Source organism: Geotrypetes seraphini, chromosome 1, assembly GCF_902459505.1.
Source record: "Geotrypetes seraphini chromosome 1, aGeoSer1.1, whole genome shotgun sequence".
Taxonomy (NCBI): Eukaryota; Metazoa; Chordata; class Amphibia; order Gymnophiona; family Dermophiidae; genus Geotrypetes; species Geotrypetes seraphini.
Window position 1 is genome coordinate 533,765,882 of NC_047084.1, and position 23,766 is coordinate 533,789,647.

The 23,766-nt window shown below is 42.0% G+C and overlaps 1 long non-coding RNA gene across 1 annotated transcript in view; it reads left to right on the forward strand.

The window, feature by feature from the left end:
* The window catches only part of LOC117352564, a 58,322-nt gene that overhangs the window by 27,920 nt on the left and 6,636 nt on the right, over positions 1-23,766 (forward strand). The window contains exon 3 of the long non-coding RNA XR_004537723.1: positions 20,814-20,930. This is a non-coding gene — a long non-coding RNA (uncharacterized LOC117352564). The remainder of the gene's footprint in view (positions 1-20,813; positions 20,931-23,766) is intronic.

Sequence of the window (23,766 nt, forward strand, 5' to 3'; positions counted from 1 at the left end):
TCTGAAGCGCTGCTTACAGCTCCCCTCCCTGCTTTCCTTCTGCCACGGTCCATCCCCAATGACGCAACTTCCGGTTTCCGCCTGGGAGGACCAGGGCAAAAGAAAGCAGGGAAGGGAGTTGTAGGCAGCTGTTCAGATTGGCTGCCGCGGCTGGAGACCTGTAGCAAAAATGGATTTGTCAGTGATGGAAGGTAAGGACAGCATCATAACCGGTGCAAATAACCCCTAACCCCGGCCCTGCTCGCGCAATGGCTATAAGTTTACAGTAGGTGCTTTGTTCAGCGGTAAGAGAAAAGGCTGCAGACATGGGAAAACTATGGCTGCTTCCGATGCCACGGGCCAGATTACAAAATTAAACGGGCCAGATATGGCCCACAGGCTGTAGTTTGCCCATGTCTGCCTTAAATATAGGCCAGAGTAGACTGAGTCATAAGAACATAAGAATAGCCTTACTGGGTCAAACCAATGGTCCATCAATCCCAGTAGCCCGTTCTCATGGTCACTAGTACCAGGTCACTAGTACCTGGCCAAAACCCAAGGAGTAGCAACATTCCATGCTACCGATTCAGGGCAAGTAGTGGCTTCCCCCATGTCTTTCTCAATAACAGACTATGGACTTTTCCTCCAGGAACTTGTCCAAACCTTTCTTAAAACCAGTTACACTAACTGCTCTTACCATATCCTCTGGCAACGCGTTCCAGAGCTTAACTATTCTCTGAGTGAAAAAATATTTCCTCCTATTGATTTTAAAAGTATTTCCCTTTAACTTCTTCGAGTGTCCCATAGCCTTTGTAATTTTTGATGGAGTGAAAAATCAAATTTTATCTAACCTAAGATAAGCTTTATGGCAATATTTTGAACTAATTGCAGTTGACAAGGCTAAAAATGTTTCAAGTCTGAGAGAAGAGAATTACAGTACTTCAATCTGGAAAGGACAATGGAGTGGACTAGGAGCCACAGTACTCTGGTATCTAGCAAAGAAAGAACAGAACGAGGTGCTTGTAAAGTGAAAAGTGATTTAAAAAAAAATTAAGTTGGAAACATGAGTATTAAAACTAAGGGTGCTATAAATAGTAGTACCTAGGAGTATAATGGAATTGTGAAGGGGTGGGAGTGTCACAGTAGGAGCCAACTTGTCAAAATTATTGAGGGTGCTATACCCAATGGGAATTACCTCTCCCTGGACATAGTCAAGGAATTTGTTCAATATTAGGGGATGCTCAAACACTCATGGCACACACAGAGCTGGCTCCTATGGAGAGAACTATCAGAAAAAAAAGTGCAATAATAATTTTGGATGGGTTAATCTTGAGAAAGCTATTGGTAAGTCAATTTGCCACAATATCAAGTTTAGCAGAAAGATCAGGAATATAAGTGGGGAAAAAGAGGGTCAACAACAGAGAGCACCTAGATATCACTGCTGTAAATGACTAAAATTTAAGTCCAGTGATTGGAGAAGCAGTGCAAGTAGCACAAGGTAAATATTAAAAAGAATAGGGCCAGTGATGGAACATGGGGGTATAATACAGAAGGAACGTGAGAAATAAAGTTTGAACCATGCCAATGTACCTGGAAATAATAATAATAATAACTTTATTCTTCTATACCGCCATAGTCGTGAGACTTCTAGGCAGTTTACATTGAAGAGAGCTGGACAGTCAGCGAGTTACAATATGCAGAGATAAGAGAAATACAGCATGCAGAAACTTAAAAAGGCAGCAAAATACAATACACAGATAGTTAACAGATGTTAGAAATATCAGACTTATACACAGAAGTGGACATGTTTGCAATATTAGAAATTGATTTAGTGTTTTGTGTAGATACTTTTTAGGTGATATTTCTGTCGAATAAGGCAGTTTTTATGGCTTTTCTAAAGATGTCATAGGAACGATTTGTCAGTAATTTAATTACATTTTAATTCAATTTGAGCACTTATATTCTGCTTAATCAATGTTACAAACATTTTCAAAATTCAGAAAAAGAAAAAGTACTCAATCAGTAAATCTCTATAACACATCCACAAATTCTATAAATGGCGCCTAAATTTGTACGCATACATAAATGCGTGTAGCTGATATATGCACACAACTTAAATTGAATAATTGGCCTAATTGGCACTGATAATCGACAATTATGATGATTGATGTTAACTGAATGTTATGTGCATATCAGTCTGTATGCATTCTATAAAATCTGTGTAATAATTAGGAGTTGCACAATGAGAAAGTTGGCACCATGAGAGATAGGCAGGGGGGCGTGGTTTATATTAATGCATGTTAGACTTAAACCAGATAGGTGCCTACCAACACTGCCAATATTTAACCCTGCCAAAAGCTGGCATAATTTCAAGGTATATACAATTGAAAAGCACTAAGCATGATTCTTTATAATGCATCTATTGGTGTGCTTTCTTCAGTTCAAAATTTTTATTGAGGTTTTCAATAATACAGCAAAAAAATTCATAGATTAAATTACACTTTCTGGTGGGAATCTCTCTGTTATACTTTTAAAATGGAATGTTCAATGGCCGTACAACAGGGACGGTATAAGAAGTTTATGGATGTTTGGGAACCATTGACTAAGGGGTCCTTTTATCAAGCTGCGGTAGGGGTTTAACGCGTGTAATACTGCGCATTAAACCGCCTGCCACGCTAGCCGCTAAAGCTTGCATTGAGCATAGAGAATGACACGGTGAAAAAATTGGTCCCCGTCACCGCCCCGTCCCCGTCTCACCATCCTCTGCACCGCCCCGTCACCGCCATTCCCTTCACCGCCCCGTCACCGCCACTGCCACCCCATTCACTGCCCCGTCACCGCCACTGCAACCCCATTCACCGCCCCGTCACCGCCACCGCTGCATACATAAAAGCCTCAAACGGATACGATTTTAAATACTTTTCTTTATTTACGTATAAAGGAAACATTCTTTAAAACTTTAAAACTTAGTTAAATATTAGTTAATAACTATACAAAAACAAACACGACATGTACTTTTAATGCTTACAATGTTAGCCTACATGGTAAGTAGACGCGGCCGCTGTACCTAATTGCGGCAAAGATCTCCCTGCCGTGATTAGCATAGTGACCGCGGCTACGGCTGCAAGTCCCCCCTCCCCCCAGCGATCACGGCAGGAGGGCACCCAACCCCTCCTGTAGACCCCCCCCAACGGCCCTCCCGACAATCGCAGCAGAAGGGTACCCAACCCCTTCTGCCGGTCCTCCCAATGGCCTCCCCTAAGATCGCCGGCAGGAGGGTACCCAACCCCTCCTGCTGGACCCCCCCCCCAACGAACCCTCCCACCCCGGAACCCCCTTAGTCTTACTTTCCAAGTTGGACCGGACGGCTCCTCACACGTATGGCCAGCAGGCTTGCCTCCATCCAAATGAGGTGGGCCCGCCCCTACCCTGCCCAACCCACAGGATCCTAGGGCCTGATTGGTCTAGGCACCTAAAGCCACTCCCGCTATAGGAGGGGCCTTAGGTGCTTGGGCCAATCAGGCCCTAGGATCCTGTGGGTTAGGCAGGGGAGGGGAGGGGCGGGCACGCCTCATTTGGACGAAGGCAGGCCTGCTGGCCAGACGAGCGAGGAGCTGTCCGGTCCAACTTGGAAAGTAAGACTAAGGGTGGTGTTTCGGGATGGCGGGGTTTGTTGGGGGAGGGTCCGGCAGGAGGGGTTGGGCACCCTCCTATTGGCGATATAGGGGGCCATTGGGGAGGCCGGCAGGAGGGGTTGGGCACCCTCCTACCAGTGATCATAGGGGGGCTGTTGGGGAGCTGGCAGGAGGGGTTGGATATCCTCCTGCTGCGATCGTCGGGGGGGCTGTTGGGGTAGGCAGGAGGGGATGGGTACCCTCCTGCCGCGATCGTTGGGGAGGGCTGGTTCTGTCGGCATGAAGGGCTGAGCACCTTCCTGCCGGCGATCGTCGGGGGGGGGGGCGGGTTCTATTGGCAGGAAGGGTTGATCTGACAAATGAGGAGCCAGTATATTGGGGGGCGGAGTCAATGCGGCAACGTGCAAGTTGGATCGAGAGTTGGAGGAGACAGACAACATGGCGGAGACATCAAACACCCGGTCACGAACACGGTGAAACACAGGTAAATAGCGGTTCCTAGAAGGGGGTACATTGGCCTGCGGGGACAAATCTTTTCACCGTTTTTGCGGGCGGTGAAAACTTTTGTCCCCGTGTCTGCGGCGATTTGGCTTTGGAGTCTCCATAACCCGCAGCCAAACCGCAGCCACGCCGCAGCTCCCTGCGGGGATCGCTCCCCGTGTCATTCTCTAATTGAGCAGGCATTAGTTTTTTAGCCGCCAACGGGGGTTAGCACGTGATGAAATGTCTGACGCGCTAACCCCGCTAGTGCGGCTTGATAAAAGGAGCCCTAAGTGTTGTATTTAAGTTAAAATGTCACTTAGATAGGATTTTAGATATTACTGGGGAGAAGTTGGCTGTCTTAGTACATGTAGATACCAATGACCTAGAAAAATGTAGGAGGGAGGTTCTGGAAGCCAAATTTAGGCTGTTAGGTAGAAAGCTGAAATCCAGATCCTCCAGGGTAGCATTTTCAGAAATACTCCCAGTTCCATGCGCAAGACCCATGAGGCAGACAGAGTTCCAGTCGAGATGATGGTGCAGGGATGAGGGATTTAGATTTGTTAGGAACTGGGCAACCTTCTGTGCAAACCTCAATTAATCTTCATAGGTTAAAAAAACTCCATTCCAACCAATGAAGATTAATTGAGGTTTCTTCTCCACCAGTGTTTTTTTGTCCTCTGTTCATTATTCTCTATTCTTGGATTTTTGAGATAGAGCTATTGAGAAGGCTCCTTAGTTTATAAATAGAATATGTGTTTTGGGGTTTGGTGATTTCAACTACCCCAACATTGACTGGATAAATGTTAAATCAGGGAGTGTTAATGAGGTAAAATTCCTAGACGTCATAAATGGCTGCTTCTTGGAGCAACTGGTCCAGGGACCAAGAGGGGGAGCGATTTTAGGCTTGGCCCTTAGTGGAATGCAAGGCATAGTATGGGAGGTAACTGTTGGATCCACTGGGAAATACTGATCATAATGAGATCAAATTTGAGCCAATACCTGGAATGATGTCGCTAAAGAAATCTACTGTAGTGGCATTTCATTTTTGAAAGGGTGACTATGATAAAATGAGGAAAATGGTTAAAAAGAAGCTAAAAAGATCAGTGGCAAAGGTTAGGACTGCAAACCAGGCATGGATGTTCTTTAAAACTACCATTGTGGAAGCCCAGGCCAGATGTATTCCACGTGTTAACAAAGGTGGAAAAAGAGAAAACTAGAGCTGGCATGGTTAAAAGGTGAAGTAAAAGTCTATTAGAGCAAAAAAAAAACCCAAAACACCCACATCTTTTAAAGAATGCAAAAAGGATCCAAATGAATAAAATAAGAAAAGACATAAGCACTGGCAAGTTAGTTGCAAAGCATTGATTTAAAAAAAAAAAAAAAAAGCTAAGAAAGAATATGAAGAGAAACTTGCCAAAGAGGCAAGAACTCATAGTAACAAATGTTTTTAGGTACATCAGAAGCAGAAAACCAAACCTGTGAAGGAATCCATGGGAATTGTTGGATGATCAAGGAGCAAAAGGGGTGGTCAGGGAGGATACGGCCATAGCAGAGAGACTGGATGCTTCAGTCTTTATGGAAGAAGATGTAAGAGATCTACCTGAACTGTTAATGGTTTTCAAGGGTGAAGATACAGAAGAACTGAAAAAAATATTGGTAAATCTGGAAGATGTACTAAGCCAAATTGACAAGTTAAAAAGTGATAAATCACCTGGATTGGATGGTATACAACCAAGGGTACTAAAAGAACTCAAATATGAAATTGCTGACCTGCTGTTAGTGATCTGTAACCTGTCGCTAAAATCGTCTGTAGTACCTGAAGACTGGAGGATGGCCAATATTATGCTGATTTTTAAAAACGATTCCAGGGAAGACCAGTAAGCTTGACTTCAGGAACACATAGACAAATATGACTTAATGGGAAAGAATCAGTATGGGTTCACCAAAGGGAGATCTTTCCTCACCAATTTTCTTGACCTCTTTGTGAAAAAAAACCATGTGAATAAAGTTGAGCTGATTGAGCTGGTATCTAGATTTTCAGAAAGCTTATGACAAAGTTCCTCATGAGAGGCTCCGAGAAAATTAAAGAGTCATGTGAAAGGAAGCAATGTTCAATTGTGGATTAAGAATTGGTTATCAGATAGAAAACAGAGGGTAGGGTTATATGGCCATTTTTCTCAGTGGACAAGGGTAAATAGTGGAATGTTGCAGAGATCTGTTCTGGGACAGTTGCTATTTAACTTATTTATAAATCATCTGGAAATTGAAACGGCGAATGTGGTGATTAAATTTGCAGATGACACTGAACTCTTCAAAGTTGCATAACGCAAGCAGAATATAAAAAATTGCAGGCAAACCTTAGAAAATTGGAAGACTGGGCATCCAAATAGCAGATGAAATTTAATGTGGACAAATGCAAAGTGATGCATGTTGGGAAGAATAACCAAAATCATAGTTACCAAATGCTAAGGTCCACCTTGGGGGTTAGCGCCCAAGAAAAACATCTGGGTGTCATTGTGGCCAGTGTATCACAAATTATGTGCCATGGCAGATTCCAGGTGTGCCGTGAGATGCTGGTGAGGAGGAGAGGCGCTGTAGAGCGGCATATTTGAAAGGATGTCTAAGTCCGACTTTGTCAATAATAATGAGATCACAGCTATGATCTATTATTGATAATATTACTTTTCTTATATTATTTTAAATATTATTGTGAAGTGCTCAGACCAAGTAACCCAAAATATAGTGAAGTCACTACAATGAGGTTAACAAGGGGACCATCATCGCCTTCACCTGTCCCCTGCCCTCCCTAAATGAACATAAAGGTTTCAGATCAACTTGATGTACTTATCTGAATAGGGGGGTAGTTGATTTCGTTAATTCTCATTGATGACTGTGTACTAATAAAATGCTTGTGCTCCGTTAAAATCCAAGAACTGATCATTCATTCTTCCAATCCCGTCCCCCCGACTCGAGTTTCACCTCTTCATCAGGGAGGAACACTAAGGAAAAATCAAATCAAGTTCAAAATTCACAGCTCAAATTACTTGGAACGTAATGTAATAAATTAACCCTAATGGTTCCGAGTACCATTTGCTAAATGCCGATGTGCTAACTTAATCTTAAAGCTCATAAAATTTCTATATTACCTGGTAATGGCTCACTGAGACCAGACTCATTCAAAGCAAACGGGCCAACTGAATCTGTCTATTCACTTCTGAGATTTTAACGAGAACTAACCGGAAGAGGCTGCCAAAACAACAACCGGAAATAGACACTGAATACAATTGAATTCACTATAAGAGAGATCTTACTTTTAAACTGCTAGCCAATCTATGTCTAAATTTAAACCTTTTGGCGCCAGGGTCTGCCAGTTATATATGAAGCGTTGCTCTTTTTGTATTAATGCTTTGGATATGTCACCCTCAGTTTTGTGTTTTTGAATCAATACCGTGTATTTCAGATCTTCTAGTGAGTGTGACTGCTCCAGCCAATGGGAAACCAGGGGGGCGGAGATTCGGCTTGTTCTGATGTTCTTAAATGTTCTATGATCTGGGTTTTAATCATTCAGATCGTTTGCCCTATGTATATTTTTTTACACGGGCACTGTATATAATAGATCACCCCCCTGGATTCACAATTGGTCCCTGTATTTAAAATAAAGTGTCGTCCACCTGAACAGGGTATTTCCACAAAAGTGGCCTCCAATATATAACTCACAAATTATTTATGGTCTGGATATTGACTCAATCTTTTCAATGTTATGTTGTTTTTCAAGACGCCTCAGCCCCACCACTCCACCGCAGAAAGTTATATTCAAATCGCGGGAAGCTTCTGGTGGAACTTCATCATTGGCTGTCTTTGATTTGCCACAAAAATATTTTTTTAAAACTTTTTAATTTTTCATTTTTTCTTAATTACTCTTATATATTGATAATAAATATCTCAATTGCATTGGATTAGAAAGTGAAATCCTCCACGGATAATACTTATCTCAGCCAACCAAGGGAGCCAGACCCGACATGTTTCGCACGTATATCGTGCTTTTTCAAGGGTCTCCCTGTAAAACAAATAAATATATAGAGAAGGAGCCGTTATCTCTATTTATAAACCGCCCCCTCCCTTATCCTAAATAATTCTATTAATACATAAATGCATAAATCTTACCAAGGTGCGCCGCCGTCATCCGACTCCAAAATTTTAAAGAGCAAAAGATAGCGGCGGCGTCCTGGAACATCAATTAAATACCGTTCAGCTGTTGTAAAGTATCCGCCCCCCCTCGCTGTCCATTGGCCTGTTGTGGGAAATGCCAATGGTGCCCGCTCACTATCCAGGGAAAATCGTTAGAAGGGCTTGGAAAAGAGCCAAAAATTGCCACCGACCCGGGTTAATGTTAAAAGACCAAAACAAACAAAAAGATCAGAATATTGTGTACGTTATGCCATATACCAACAATAGCAACGCCATAAAACATATCATATTAAAACATTGGGCAATACTACAGTATTATCCAATATTACAACAGTTGCCCAAATTTGCCTTCTCAAGAGCAAAGAATTTGGGTGAACAGTTAAAACATAATTTGCATAACCAGAGATCGATGCCAAAGCCTTCCCATAAGCCCTGCGGCAAATGCAGGGTCTGCCGTTTTATATTGGAGCCAAAAATATAGACTGACCTCACATTCAGACAGGAAACCCAAACATGGATTGTGGCCAACAAATTATGAGTCAGACTTTTCTTGGACAATGCAACCTTTTTAGATAAATAACATGCACTGTATACCACCAACCGGCTGCAAACGCAGTGTTATATAAGAGGACCGAAAGGGGTATCAGACAACCCTGCACGCAACGATTGAGTGCTGGGAGCAATTCCTCATTTACCCCCCAGAACCTCCACCACCTCTTAGTGTGTTGCTTATTTCAAATTATAGCAGCTTATTTTAAACTTGCTCATGTTTTTTACTTTGTATTGCATTTTCCTTTATATTATATTTCTAGTAAGTGTAAAGAAGTTACTTAGCTTTCAGCTTTCAGTTTAAAAATCAATCCCCTGAACGCCAACACGTTTCGATATCCTTTGTCAAGGCGACATGGGGAGCTGAAAACCAAACACAAACAGTCAAGAAAATTTAAGGGATAAGGCCTCTTATATGACCTACCATTTACCCCCCAAAAACAATTGCCAAATCTACTTACATTTAACATTTAACATGCACTGTATACCACCAACCGGCTGCAAACGCAAGCCGAGGCAGAGTGACTCTGGACTTTAAATACCACCCCCACCTATGACTCATCCGGGGAACACCCACCTGACCTAAGAGCTAACTTAAAGGACCATATGCACAAAAAGGCAAAAAAAGCCTAAAATTCAGCCTGAGCTAACCAATCGGATGTTTCGTTTAACCCTTTAGGTGCCATAGAATCTAGCACAAACATCCAACGGAGTTCACACCGGTTAAGCCTCCGAACAGTGTTACCTCCCTGCAGAGAGAATGGCTGCTGCAGGATGTGGTCAGAGAGGAGCAGTCTCAAAACACGGTGGCCTTTGTACAGGAGTTTTCCACCCTTGCCCACCGGGTTGCTGATATAATCAAAAAACATTGGCACATTCCCAGATTGATCATCCCTAGCCTTGGGGACTCCCCATTGTGCTCCTATCGCAGGAGAAGGAATTTGGGGGAGTTATTAAATCATTATAAACTTCAGGACAACATTCCCAGGGTTAGGGGTAATCACCGTCCTTGTGGGTCATGTCAGTGGTGTGAGTTCACCTTAACGGGGGAGGATTGGATTCATCCAAGTACGGGGGTTACATATAAGACCAAACACAATACCACTTGTATGTCGGATAACGTGGTGTATGTGATACAGTGCCCCTGTCCAATGTTGTATGTGGGTAGAACCACTCGACCTATACGGGTTCGTTTAACAGAACATAAATCCAGGGTTCATACCCACACTGAGTCTTCCCCCTTAGTCCGTAATTGGATCAGACATGGACACACTTTAAAAGATTTGAAATGGAGGGTGTTAGATCGTATAATAGTTGGGTGGGAGGGAGGTAACACTGTTCGGAGGCTTAACCGGTGTGAACTCCGTTGGATGTTTGTGCTAGATTCTATGGCACCTAAAGGGTTAAACGAAACATCCGATTGGTTAGCTCAGGCTGAATTTTAGGCTTTTTTTGCCTTTTTGTGCGTATGGTCCTTTAAGTTAGCTCTTAGGTCAGGTGGGTGTTCCCCGGATGAGTCATAGGTGGGGGGTGGTATTTAAAGTCCAGAGTCACTCTGCCTCGGCTTGCGTTTGCAGCCGGTTGGTGGTATACAGTGCATGTTAAATGTTAAATGTAAGTAGATTTGGCAATTGTTTTTGGGGGGTAAATGGTAGGTCATATAAGAGGCCTTATCCCTTAAATTTTCTTGACTGTTTGTGTTTGGTTTTCAGCTCCCCATGTCGCCTTGACAAAGGATATCGAAACGCGTTGGCGTTCAGGGGATTGATTTTTAAACTGAAAGCTAAGTAACTTCTTTACACTTACTAGAAATATAATATAAAGGAAAATGCAATACAAAGTAAAAAACATGAGCAAGTTTAAAATAAGCTGCTATAATTTGAAATAAGCAACACACTAAGAGGTGGTGGAGGTTCTGGGGGGTAAATGAGGAATTGCTCCCAGCACTCAATCGTTGCGTGCAGGGTTGTCTGATACCCCTTTCGGTCCTCTTATATAACACTTTTTTTGTTTTGTGGGACTCTGTGATTTTTGATATCGTTTTTCATCAAGCACATTATAATAGTGAATGCTGAGTGGATATGACATATAGCATTGAGCATGAATTATTTTCAGTTTGACACGAGATACTATAAACAGATTAAAGGTACAGCCATGGGGGCTAAAATGGCCCCGTCTGTGGCGTGCTTGTATGTGTCTAAATTTGAAAACACTTTCTTATATACATCTACGGATTGGAAGGATTTTCTCTTTTGGAAACGCTACATAGATGATGTTCTGGCAGTATGGATAGGACCACCCACTGATCTTCCCAAGTTTTTGGAGGGGCTAAATTCCTGTGACAGTAACTTACAATTCATCATGTGCACAGATTCGAGACAGGTGTCATTTTTGGACATTCAGATAAGTTTACACCAAGGAAGGTTTTCCACCACTATCTTTCGAAAATCCACTGACAGGAACAACCTCTTGGAGTACAGCAGTTTTCACCCTAGGCATTTGAGAAACAACATTCCGGTGGGGCAGTTTTTACGCCTTCGGAGACTTTGCACCACTGTTCAGGATTATGTCTCTAAAGCTCAGGATATGAAAACACGTTTTATACAAAGAGGGTATCCTCCTCCAGTGGTTAAAAAAGCATACAAGAGGGGACTTTATGCAAATAGATCGTTGCTTCTGAATCCATCTTCCACACAAGAAGAGGATACTCTAGTATGTGTCCTCCCCTACTCTGTTCGGGCATTTGACATTAAGAGAATCATTAAGAAGCACTGGGGCATCATGCAATATCATCAGGAATTTCAACATACACCCAGGTTTGCATTTTCTAAACAGCGCAATCTTAAGCAGCAGTTGGTCCATTCTCAATTTATTAAACATCCACCAGTAAGAATATTAGGGCAGCATACCCCATGTGGGCACTGTAAGATGTGCAAGCACAGTGTTACATTACAGCAAATGGCCATGCATTGCAACGGACTGAGCAAGATTCGGTGCCCACCAACAGATTGCGACTCCAAACAAGTGGTGTGTGTCATCCAGTGCCCATGTCATTTATTGTATGTGGGTGCACCACCCGCAGCATTAAGACCCGAATAGGAGAACATATGAGTAGGATTCGCACCCGGGTCAAAGAGGCTCCTCTGGTTCAGCACTGGATAGAATACCAACATGAAACCACAGATCTTACATTTTCCATACTCAATGTCATCGAGTTAACTAGAGGGGGAGATGTGTCTCACATACTTTGGAAACAGGAGCAGAAATGGATTTTCACTCTGAACACATTGCACCCCAACGGATTGAATAGTGAAATGGAATGGATCGCTTTTCTGTAAATATCTTTTTATCAGGAAAGTTTCATTTTTACAGTCCTTCCAGTTTTTAATTCATACTTCAGTTTTTTTAATTCATACCTCAGTTTTTTACGCCATTTCTCAGTTTTAACAGTATTTTGATATATTCTAAATAAGATCGATCTGCTACGGATCATGATGTCAGTTACATCTCTGACGTTTAGGAAGCTCCTCCCACTTTTTCCATTCAAAAGGGTAGGTGCCGCTGTGCTTCTTTCTGGCAGTTAAGAAATTTTTGTGTACACTGACAGCGTCTCTCCGGCGGTATGTATCAACCCCCCTTCATGTAGCAGCCTGTAAAAGTATGTTTCAGTTTTGCCGCGGGGTGGATAGTGATACCTCACCTCACCATCGGCTTGTTGTTACACTTTATTTTTTAGATACAGTTTCATCACGGAGTTTAAAAGCATATAAGTTTTGAACTATTGATTACTACTGCAAGTCATGTTTCGGGTCTCCTGAGGAAGGAATGAGACCCCTCCACTTGTCAAAAGTCAAGCTGAGCTAAGTTTCAAAACCCTTATAGCTCTTGATGTTTGTGAAATAAGAAATAAGAAAATAGCAAGAAAGTATATTCACACAGAAGACTGCAAGATTGTAACCATTATTTATTTATTTATTTATTCACTCTGGAATCCAACATGGAGCGTGACCAGCATTGAAACAGTTGCAATGACTGGAAGGTAAACTCTGGTATATCTTCAAGGGGTGAGCGTTCTCTCCTTGTAGAGTTTCACGTCTCTGAGTGACTCATAATTTGTTGGCCACAATCCATGTTTGGGTTTCCTGTCTGAATGTGAGGTCAGTCTATATTTTTGGATTTAAGCACTTTTCTGGCTTCTATGGTATCTTACCAAATAATACCCCTGAGATTTCTGAAGGAAATTGGTTATATATTGGAGGCCATTTTTGTGGAAATACCGTGTTCAGGTGGACGACACTTTATTTTAAATACAGGGACCAATTGTGAATCCAGGGGGGTGATCTATTATATACAGTGCCCGTGTAAAAAAATATACATAGGGCAAACGATCCGAATAATTAAAACCCGGATCATAGAACATTTAAGTAATATAAGAACAAGCCGAATCTCCGCCCCCCTGGTTTCCCATTGGCTGGAGCAGTCACACTCACTAGAAGATCTGAAATACACGGTATTGATTCAAACACACAAAACTGAGGGTGACATATCCAAAGCATTAATACAAAAAGAGCAACGCTTCATATATAACTGGCAGATCCTGGCGCCAAAAGGTTTAAATTTAGACATAGATTGGCTAGCAGTTTAAAAGTAAGATCTCTCTTATAGTGAATTCAATTGTATTCAGTGTCTATTTCCGGTTGTCGTTTTGGCAGCCTCTTCCGGTTAGTTCTCGTTAAAATCTCAGAAGTGAATAGACAGATTCAGTTGGCCCGTTTGCTTTGAATGAGTCTGGTCTCAGTGAGCCATTACCAGGTAATATAGAAATTTTATGAGCTTTAAGATTAAGTTAGCACATCGGCATTTAGCAAATGGTACTCAGAATCATTAGGGTTAATTTATTACATTACGTTCCAAGTAGTTTGAGCTGTGAATTTTAAACTTGATTTGATTTTTCCTTAGTGTCCCTCCCTGATGAAGAGGTGAAACTCGAGTCGGGGGGGACGGGATCGGAAGAATGAATGATCAGTTCTTGGATTTTAACGGAGCACAAGCATTTTATTAGTACACAGTCATCAATGAGAATTAACGAAATCAACTACCCCCCTATTCAGATAAGTACATCAAGTTGATCTGAAACCTTTATGTTCATTTAGGGAGGGCAGGGGACAGGTGAAGGCGATGATGGTCCCCTTGTTAACCTCATTGTAGTGACTTCACTATATTTTGGGTTACTTGGTCTGAGCACTTCACAATAATATTTAAAATAATATAAGAAAAGAAATATTATCAATAATAGATTATAGCTGTGATCTCATTATTATTGAGTAATTCTCGTCACAGAATAGTAAGTTTTATCTCCCTATTAAGTAAGAAATGAAGTCCGACTTTGAACATTTCTGCAAGGACGTCATTCATTCAGTGGTCATCATCAGTTTGGGTACCTTTTTGGCACTTAGATCCTTCTAAAACAGGTCTAGCTCAGAATGTCTAAATTCCATCCAGGACGTCTTACAAGATTATCGCTGAAAGACATCCAAGTCTAAGCCAGCCCAAAGCCCGCCCAAATCATGCCTCTAACATACCCCTTTTTGAATTAGATGTCCTAGAGCAGGGATCTCAAAATCCCTCCTCGAGGGCCGCAATCCAGTCGGGTTTTCAGGATTTCCCCAATGAATATGCATTGAAATCAGTGCATGCACATAGATCTCATGCATATTCATTGGGGAAATCCTGAAAACCCGACTGGATTGAGGCCCTCGAGGAGGGACTTTGAGACCCCTGCCCTAGAGGGTGAACATCCCACAAGGTGTTTAAAATCTTTGTTTCAAAAATCAGCATTTGGACGTTTTGCCAAGAAAAACGTTTAAGTGCCAATTTAGTTGTTTTTTGGGGACATTTTTATGTTTTGAAAATGTCCCTAATGGCATAATAGAAAAGGTTCAAAGAAAAGCGACCAAGATAATAAAGAGGAAAGGTTAAAGAAGTTAGGGCTCTTCAGCTTGGAAAAGAGATGGCTGAAGGGAGATATGATTGAAGTCTACAAAATCCTGAGTGGTGTAGAATGGGTACAAGTGAATCGATTTTATACTTCATCAAAAATGACAAAGTCTAGGGGACGCTCAATGAAGTTACAGGAATATACTTTTAAAACCAATAGGAAGAAATATTTTTTTCACTCAGAGAATAGTTAAGCTCTGAAATGTGCTGACAGAAAATGTGGTAACAGCAGTTAGCATAGCTGGGTTTAAAAATGGTCTGAAAAAAGTTCCTGGAGGAAAAGTCCATAGTCTGCTCTTGAGACAGACATGGGGGAAGCCAATGCTTGCCCTGGGGTTGGTAGCATGGTACGTTGCTACTATTTAGGATTTTGCCAGGTACGTTTGACCTGGATTGGCCACTGTGGAAACAGGATACTAAGCTACATGGACCATTGGTTTGACCCAGTATGATTATTCTTATGTTTTTATGATGGGAATCAAACACTAACAGAAAGCTTTTAAACTAGTCTATAGTTTAACTTACTTTTACACAAACATAGAATTTAAGAACAGAAGAGTTTCTGTATTGGATGAGACCGAAGTCCATCAAGCCCAGTATCCTGTTTCCAACAGTGGCCAAGCCAGGCAACTAGTACTGGCAAGATCCCAAGGAGTATGGTACCATATGGCTCCAGATAAAGGAGGATGGATTGAAACATTTAAGATATACTTCTATTGAAAGCAATGAAAGGAGGACAGATTGAGATATCTGGATAGAGAATGACACGGAGACAAATTTGTCCCCATCCCCGCGGGACCTATCTCCATCCCTGTGCGTTCTGTGCCTGTCTCTGCCCCATCTCTGCAAGCTCTGTCCTCGTCTGCACAAGTCTCGAACATAAAGTGTGATGTCAGAAGGAAGCTGAGGCTGGTGTGAACAGCAGGTAGAAGATGCTGCTTGTGCTGGCGAATGTTCAAGAGGGACGCTGGTGGGGTGGAGAGGAAGAGAGGCACACGCATCTCCGTAAAGACAGCGCCCGTTTTGGTCTGCCCTCCCTTCCCCCTTTACTATGCCACTGCCTGGCATCTACACAGAGATTGTGGTCTGAGCCCCTTCACATATACTATAGGAGCCATAGAGAATGCAGGAGCAGGATCCTTCCTGTACTGGAAATGGTAAAAGCATGCAAGCTATGCTGTTTCCTGCACAGGAAGTGCAAAGCTACTGTATGTCCTTAAAGCAGGTTTGGAGCATGGAATTAAAAGACTGTTTCTGTCCCTCATCTACCTCTAGCGTAACTCATTTGAGATTCTATTGCTTTGCAGCTGGCCGGTAATATGTTCCTTAAATATCTGGATAGGAGAGCTCAGTATTTGGAGAGAGGAAATTGGCTGGAAGTTAGAGGATGGAAGTGAGAGGTAGGAGTTTTGGGATTTGTATGCAACTCACAAATTTATTTTCAGTAGTTGTTCAAGATAAGTTACTTCAGGAACTACATATTTTGCTTTCCCCGGAGAACTCATAGTCTAAGTGTAATACCCTCTAGTGGTAATGTGATGCAATTACATCACAATTTAATTATTACAATTAAATGTATCGAATGTTATAATCACGGTTAAATGTTTCAATAGGTTTCCCCTTCAATTCACACCAACACTAAGGTTGAATATTTAAATATGTGTTGAATATTTAAATATGTAACTTGAAAAAAACCCCAACAATTGAGGGTGAAAGAAAACTAAATAGGTATGTCCAACAATTGTTGTTATCAGATGTTGTTTAAATAAGGTAAATTAAATTAAAATATAAATGAATAGCAAAGCTGATTTACCATTCACATGTGATCAAGTTTACATTGATAACACCATTATAGTTGGTGATAATATTCAAACCTCAAACATGTCATGCCTTTCAGCTTAACTTTGTTCTAGGACAGGGGTGTCAAAGTCCCTCCTTGAGGGCCACAATCCAATCGGGTTTTCAGGATTTCCCAATGAATATGAATGAAATCTATTAGCATACAATGAAAGCAGTGCATGCAAATAGATCTCATGCATATTCATTGTGGAAATCCTGTAAACCCGACTGGATTGCAGTTCTCGAGGAGGGACTTTGACACCCCTGTTCTAGGATATCCAGAACCACAGGTATTTGATTAGGTGACACTTATGTTTATGTTGTATGCTTATTCAAATTTGATATACTGCTGAATCTTACAGAGTTCTCAGCAGTTTACATATCTTTTACAGGTACTTCAAGCATTTTCCCTATCTGTCCTGGTGGGCTCATAATCTATCTAATGTACCTGGGGCAGTGGAGGATTAAGTGACTTGCCTGGGGTCACAAGGAGCAGTGTGGGGTTTTGAACCCACAACTTCAAGGTGCTGAAGCTGTTGATCTAACCACTGCACCACACTCTCCCGAGTGTTTCTCAGTCCCAAAGTTCAATAAAATACAAAAATTATATATCTGTGTGCACATAAAAATAAAGTATTCAGAAAAAAACCTGTTTTCACCAGTATCGTCACTTTCTTGCATTGGGTACCACTGAGTTGTTGTCCTGTTACCTGTTTGGAACCAGCAGCTCCTCTGAAGATCTGGATGTTTGCTATTAACCTATCTATAAACAAATGAAAGGAAGCAAAACCATATCCTCCCTGGATGAATGCAGGCTACAGTCAGTGTCTTCTGAGGCTAAGGCCAAGTATTTCTAACTATATGTACAAAAGAACAGATAATTCTTTTATTCCTAACCTGACCCTCCCAGGAATACCCAAAAAATGCTTCTGATATGAAATCAGCTCATAGAGTTTCAACACACACATTCACACAATATCTGAGTAACCTCAGCTTTATGTGCTTATCCAAGTATTTTTGATTCAGAAATATCGAAACTCCTGAGTAATTATCTTACTGTCCCACAGAGCCTGCCAGTATATTGGGAATAATAATAATAATAATAACTTTATTCTTCTATACCACCATAGTCGTGAGACTTCTTAGCGGTTCACATTGAAGAGAGCTGGATAGTCAGCGAGTAACAATATGCAGAAGTCAGAGAAATAGAAGTTGCTTACCTGTAACGGTAGTTCTCCTTGGACAGATGATCTTGCAGCCTCACAAGCTGGCAACGTCCCCACCATAGAACCTCTCAGAATTCTAAGACAAAAGACCACGCTTCAAGTTTAGACCTTCAGTTCTCAGAACATTTAGCTTTCAAAAAAATAGTTTCTATTTCTCCAAACTTCACACAATGGTGTATACTGGTTAAGGGCTCAGCAGATTAGTTATGAAAAAGCCTGCAGGAATGCACTCCAGCAAAAAAAAAACCTGCTGAATACTTAATTACAAAATATTTGCCTTAAACACCAATAAACAATCTGAGTTGAATCAGTGGTCTTACATAGTGAAGGGATTAAAACTCTCTATTTCCCAGTACTTAATACTTCTTTTCCTGAATTCACAAAAATTCAGTTTAAATTCTGAAATACGCTTTAAAAATTCTTATCAGTTTTCCTTTGAAGTATAACTCCAAACTTAATTTAGAAATCTCAATAGATCATGAGAACCAGCAGATATCAGATAAGTTCTTGACCCACAACTCACACAAACTCAGCTTTATGGTGCTGTACTGCCTTCTTAGTACACACCTCAGCTCAACAGCCAGTCAAGGTTAATTTGCTATATTTCTCATGAAATCAAACATGTACAGGAAATATTTCCAAAATATCAACTCCTTCCACACACAGATAAACTCCAGAGCACATATATAAATTTTCAGTCAGCAGCCTTAAACTCTCTGCTTTCCTGTAGCTCACAGTAAGGGTCCTTTGGCTCTTAAAGAGAGAGCTGCTATTATGTGCAGCTGCCCCTAAGCTTCATGTTGCAGACTCAGTCTCTCATCTCTCTGATCTCCCTGCAGCTCACAGTCTTTTTGCATGGGCCCAGTCTCTGAGCAGCTGCTAGCATTTCCCTCCTGCCTTTCCTCTAAGTGTTCCAAATGGTTTGGTTTTTTTCTTCCTGTTACATAAGCTTGTAACTAAATGACTTGCCAAGATCACAAGGAGTGTCAATGGGAGCTGAGAGAGATTCTCTGTTGATAAGATGGGGAGATGATATAGAAGATGGACTGGAGGGGGGAGAGGTTAAAAGAAGTGAACAGCTGAAGAAGCCATTGTGAGAGTGGAGTCTCTCAAATAGTAACAACCTAATACAACTAGTTTAAGAAAATTGCATTTGTATTTTTTTTCTGAATTATGGAAAAGGTACTAGATTCCTCCTAATTATTTAGTAGTGGTCTGGGCTCATGAATTTTCAAGTGCTAAAATGGGTTTGCACCAGCTAAATGTTTGGGAGGCAGTGGTGTGTATGTTCTGTGGCAATAGAAACATGAAGATAAAGAAAAGAACAGAAACAAGTAAAACATGTTAATCATCTCTCATTTCTGTCAGCTGGAAAGGTCAGCATCAAAATGTGAATCCAAAAATAAAATGTAAAATCTAAATACTTTCCATGTATTTCTTTCATATTCTTCCTAATACTAACATATCTAATTCAATCATCTATGCAAGCTATTAACTAAAAAGCACTGCATCAAATTATTCTCCAAGACAGAGACCACTTCCCATTGTTTGTTTTTTATTCTGTATTGTTTGAGGAGAAGAAGAAAGATTTTGGACCATAAGTATAACCAAGAAGAAAAGCAGTGGTGTGTGGTGAGGGCTTTCATGGGGTTCAGTGAATCCCCAGCTCTACAACCCTGCTTTTTTTAAATTTTTTGTTTACTTTTTGCTTGATGCAGTGTGATTTGTTGAGTAGGCAGCCTGCATTGTATCTTCGCTGTATATGTACAGTCTCTTGCATTGTAAACCGCTCTGAACTGTTTGTGGTATTGCGGTATACAAAAAGTGTGGGCACCCCTGGTGTAGCCATTAGCAACCAGGGGCAGGATTGCGGCAGAGAGAACGTGCTGGTGAGGATGACAGCAGCCTGCAAGGATCGCTACAGCACTGGCGATCCTCTCTGCAGGCTGTGGTAATATAGGTAAGAGTGGGAGGTCAGTGGGGAAGCCAGAGGACACTGCAGCATTTCCCTACTGACCCTCTCCCCCTAAAGCAGGAGCAGCAGCGGCAGTGGATGGCCAGCAAGTGCATGGTTTCACATTTGGAGGAGGAGGAGAGTGTGTTTAGAGCTACAGCCTCAGCACTCAGAGAATAGTTAAGCTCTGGAATGCATTGCCAGTGGATGTGGTAAGTGCAGATAGCGTAGCTGGTTTTAAAAGAGGTTTGGACAAGTTCCTGGAGGAAAAATCCATAGTCTGTTATTGAGAAAGACACGGGGGAAGCTACTGCTTGCCCTGTATCGGTAGCATGGAATATTGCTACACCTTGGGTTTTGGCCAGGTACAAGTGACCTGGATTGGCCACCGTGAGAACGGGCTACTGGGCTTGATGGACCATTGGTCTGACCCAGTAAGGCTATTCTTATGTTCAAACCCCATGCTGCTCCTTGTGACCCTGGGCAAGTCACTTAATCTTCCACTGCCCCAGGTACATTAGATAGACTGTGAACCTGCTGGGACAGATAGAGAAAATAATTGAGTACCTGATTTGTAACCTATTCGGAACTCCTTTGGGAGGACAGGCTAAAAAATCAAATGAATATCCGATTGGCCTCTTATTGGTAGAGCTGAAAGACTAAGAAAAATCAGACAGTCAAGCAATAAATCTGGCAGAATGATGAGCATTGGTCTAGTTATGACCACGATAAGAGTCTGGCTATTTATTTGTAAATGTTGAGAGCCACTTTCACCATCTCCAATGCCAAGATGACTTTGTGCATGACAAGCATTTCATGTTATATTTTTCCCATGTTAGCTTGATATCACATACACTGGATGTAACCAAATGAGCAGACAGTGTTATGCCAGTGGTGGCTAGATCTCCACTACGGGCTTTTCTAACGCTACCCTTTTCATTGCTCCATGTTTTCCTCTCCCAGCACTGCAGTCAATACCATACCACCCACCACAAAAGGAAACTACTGAAAGACAGATGGATGTTCTGTGGTGGCATTTTACACCATGATGGTCTTCATTCACTGGCACAATCCAAAGAGGTAATTGTGTCACACTCTTAATTATTTATTTAGATTTCTATCCCATCCTTCTGTGAGCTCATAACGGGTTACATGTGATATGGGATCCTGATCCCTCCTTGGCACAGTTGCTATTGCTAGTTCCTTATGGGGTAGAATTGACTCCAGATGTATGTTTATTTGTACAAGCTATCCTTGTCCAAATACTACATATGATATTAGTTTAGTATGCATAAGACTTTTAAATTTGCCCAGCTTGATATAATGCATCTCACATGGGAAGTTGACGCAAACAATACAATTATGTGTTTAATTGATGGGTACTACTGTATAAACAAGGACCAAATGTTTCCAAATCTATACCTCCTCATTTGTTAACATATTCTAATTCTCCATTCTCTTAATTTTTGGTCTAACTCTTCACACTGGAATGGATTCCTCATCGAGTTCCTGCTGCTTTATTTCAAGCAGGTGTGGCTTACTGGTAGAGCTGTTGCCTCTGTACCTAGAGGTTGTGAGTAGAGAATGACACGGGGACAAATTTTTCCCTGTCCCCGCAAGAACTCAGTTTTCCCGTCCCTGCGAGTTTTGTTGCTGTCTCTGTCCCTGCCCCATTCCTCTAAGCTCTGCCTTCACCGCACAAGCCTCAAACACTTATGATTTTAAAGTGTGTGAGGCTGGTGCAGATGAGAACAGAACTTGCAGGAATGGGGCAGGGACAGGAAAACATAGAAACATAGAAAAATAGAAATAGACAGCAGATAAGGGCCATGGCCCATCTAGTCTGCCCACCCCAATGACCCTCCCCTACCTATCTCTGTGAATAGATCCCACATGTCTATCCCATTTGGTCTTAAAATCAGGCACGCTGCTGGCCTCAATGACCTGAAGTGGAAGACTATTCCAGCGATCAACCACCCTTTCAGTGAAAAAGAATTTCCTTGTGTCACCGTGCAGTTTCCCGCCCCTGATTTTCCACAGATGCCCCCTTGTTGCCGTGGAACCCTTGAAAAAGAAGATATCCTCTTCCACCTCGATGCAGCCCGTGAGATACTTGAACGTCTCGATCATGTCTCCCCTCTCTCTGCGTTCCTCAAGTGAGTAGAGCCGCAACTTCTCCAGCCGCTCCTCGTACGGGAGATCCTTGAATCCCGAGACCATCCAGGTGGCCAAAATTGACGGGACGGGAAAATGAGTTCCCGCGGAGATGGGGAAAAATTTGTCCCTGTGTCATTCTCTAGTTGTGAGATCAAATCCCAGTGCTGCTCCTTTTGACCCTAGGCAAGTCACTCAATCTTCCAGTGCCCACCCTTCTATATTGATTAACCAATTGCAAACATTATTCCAGCAGACATAGAGCAGCACTCCCCCCCAGCTTGCTGGGGTTGTATGTGGGGGTAGAGAATAGACTTGTACTGTCCTAATTGAATAACGCAGCTACATCATTGCATGTGAGCCCTTACCTAAGTGCTCATGTACTAATGGGAAAATTAGCATGTGATTATTAATTGGAATTATGGAAAACTGGCATTTTTCTGCCATGCTAGAAGTGGCCACAGCACATGGGAAAAACATGTACTGGGTCTTGTTTGGTAGATTTTCTTTATTTTATGAGTTTTTTGTGATTTGTTTTGGGGAATGAATAGTTTGGGGTAGGAGAGAAGGGGGTGGGTTTTATATTGCAATTGCTATGTTTGTAACTGCTGTTTCTATGGTGACAGTTTTTCTTTTGTGATATTATTCTGTATATTTTGATTCTGTGGAATTGTTGCTTGAACTGTTTACTGTTTGTGAAAATTTCTAATAAAATATATTTGAAAAAAAAAAAAAAGGAAAGACCTGTACTGGGGATAGCACAGTTTAGTAAAGGGGCCCTTTTGAGAGTTATATTCCTAAATTGGTCTTTTTGAAAATTTACCAAGGTTGAGTGAGTAACTTTGGGGTCCTTTCACTAAGCTGTGATAAAAATGGCCATAGCACACCCTTGTGCAGGACTTTCCCCCACATGCTGAGGCTATTTTCACCAGGCCTAGGAGGTATACCATCACTAGAGAATGACACGGGAAAAAAATGTGTCCCCGTGATCTCGGTCCCTGTCTCTGCCCCATCCACGCAAGCTCGGTCCCTGTCTCTACCCTGTCCCCATGAGCTCAGTCAGAATAGAAGCTTTGGGGCAGTCGCGCGGGACTTGTGAGAACGTTTCTGCATCTGGACACCTCAGAAAGTGAAAAGCACCTGCAAAGGTGAGGGGAAGGGAGGAAGGTGGTCCGACGAGGGGAAAAGGTTTAGTGGCACTGAAGGGAAGTGGAGGGAGAGGGGGGAAGGGTAACAGAAGCTGAAGTGAGGAGGGGAGAGAGAGGGGAGCAGATGTTGAAGAGAAGTGGAGAGAGAGGGAGGAGCAGACGCTGGATGGAAGTGGAGAGGGGAGCAGATGCTGGTTGGAAGGGGAGAATGAGAGAAGGGAATATGCTGAAAGTGAAGAGAGGGAGCAGACACTAAAAGGAAGTGGGGAGGAGAGAAAGGGGAGCAGACTCGGGAAGGAAGTGGAAAGAAGAGAGAGAGCACATATTGGATGGAAGGCGGGGATAAAGAAAAAGAACACATGCTGGATTGGGGAAGAGGATAAATTTAGTGAGATACTGGAAGGGTTGAGGGAAAGAGGTGGCAAGCTATAGGTAGACACAATGAAAGAGAAATTGAGGACTGGAAAGTAAGAAAGTAGACAAGAGGTAGAAAACAAATTGAGAAGGAAGAGCAGAAAAGAAAAGAAAGGAAAAGGGAGAGTAGAGAGTGATACCAGAGCATTGTGGGAGGGGTAGGAGACAGATACCAGATCTGAAGGGAAGAAAAGAGAAGA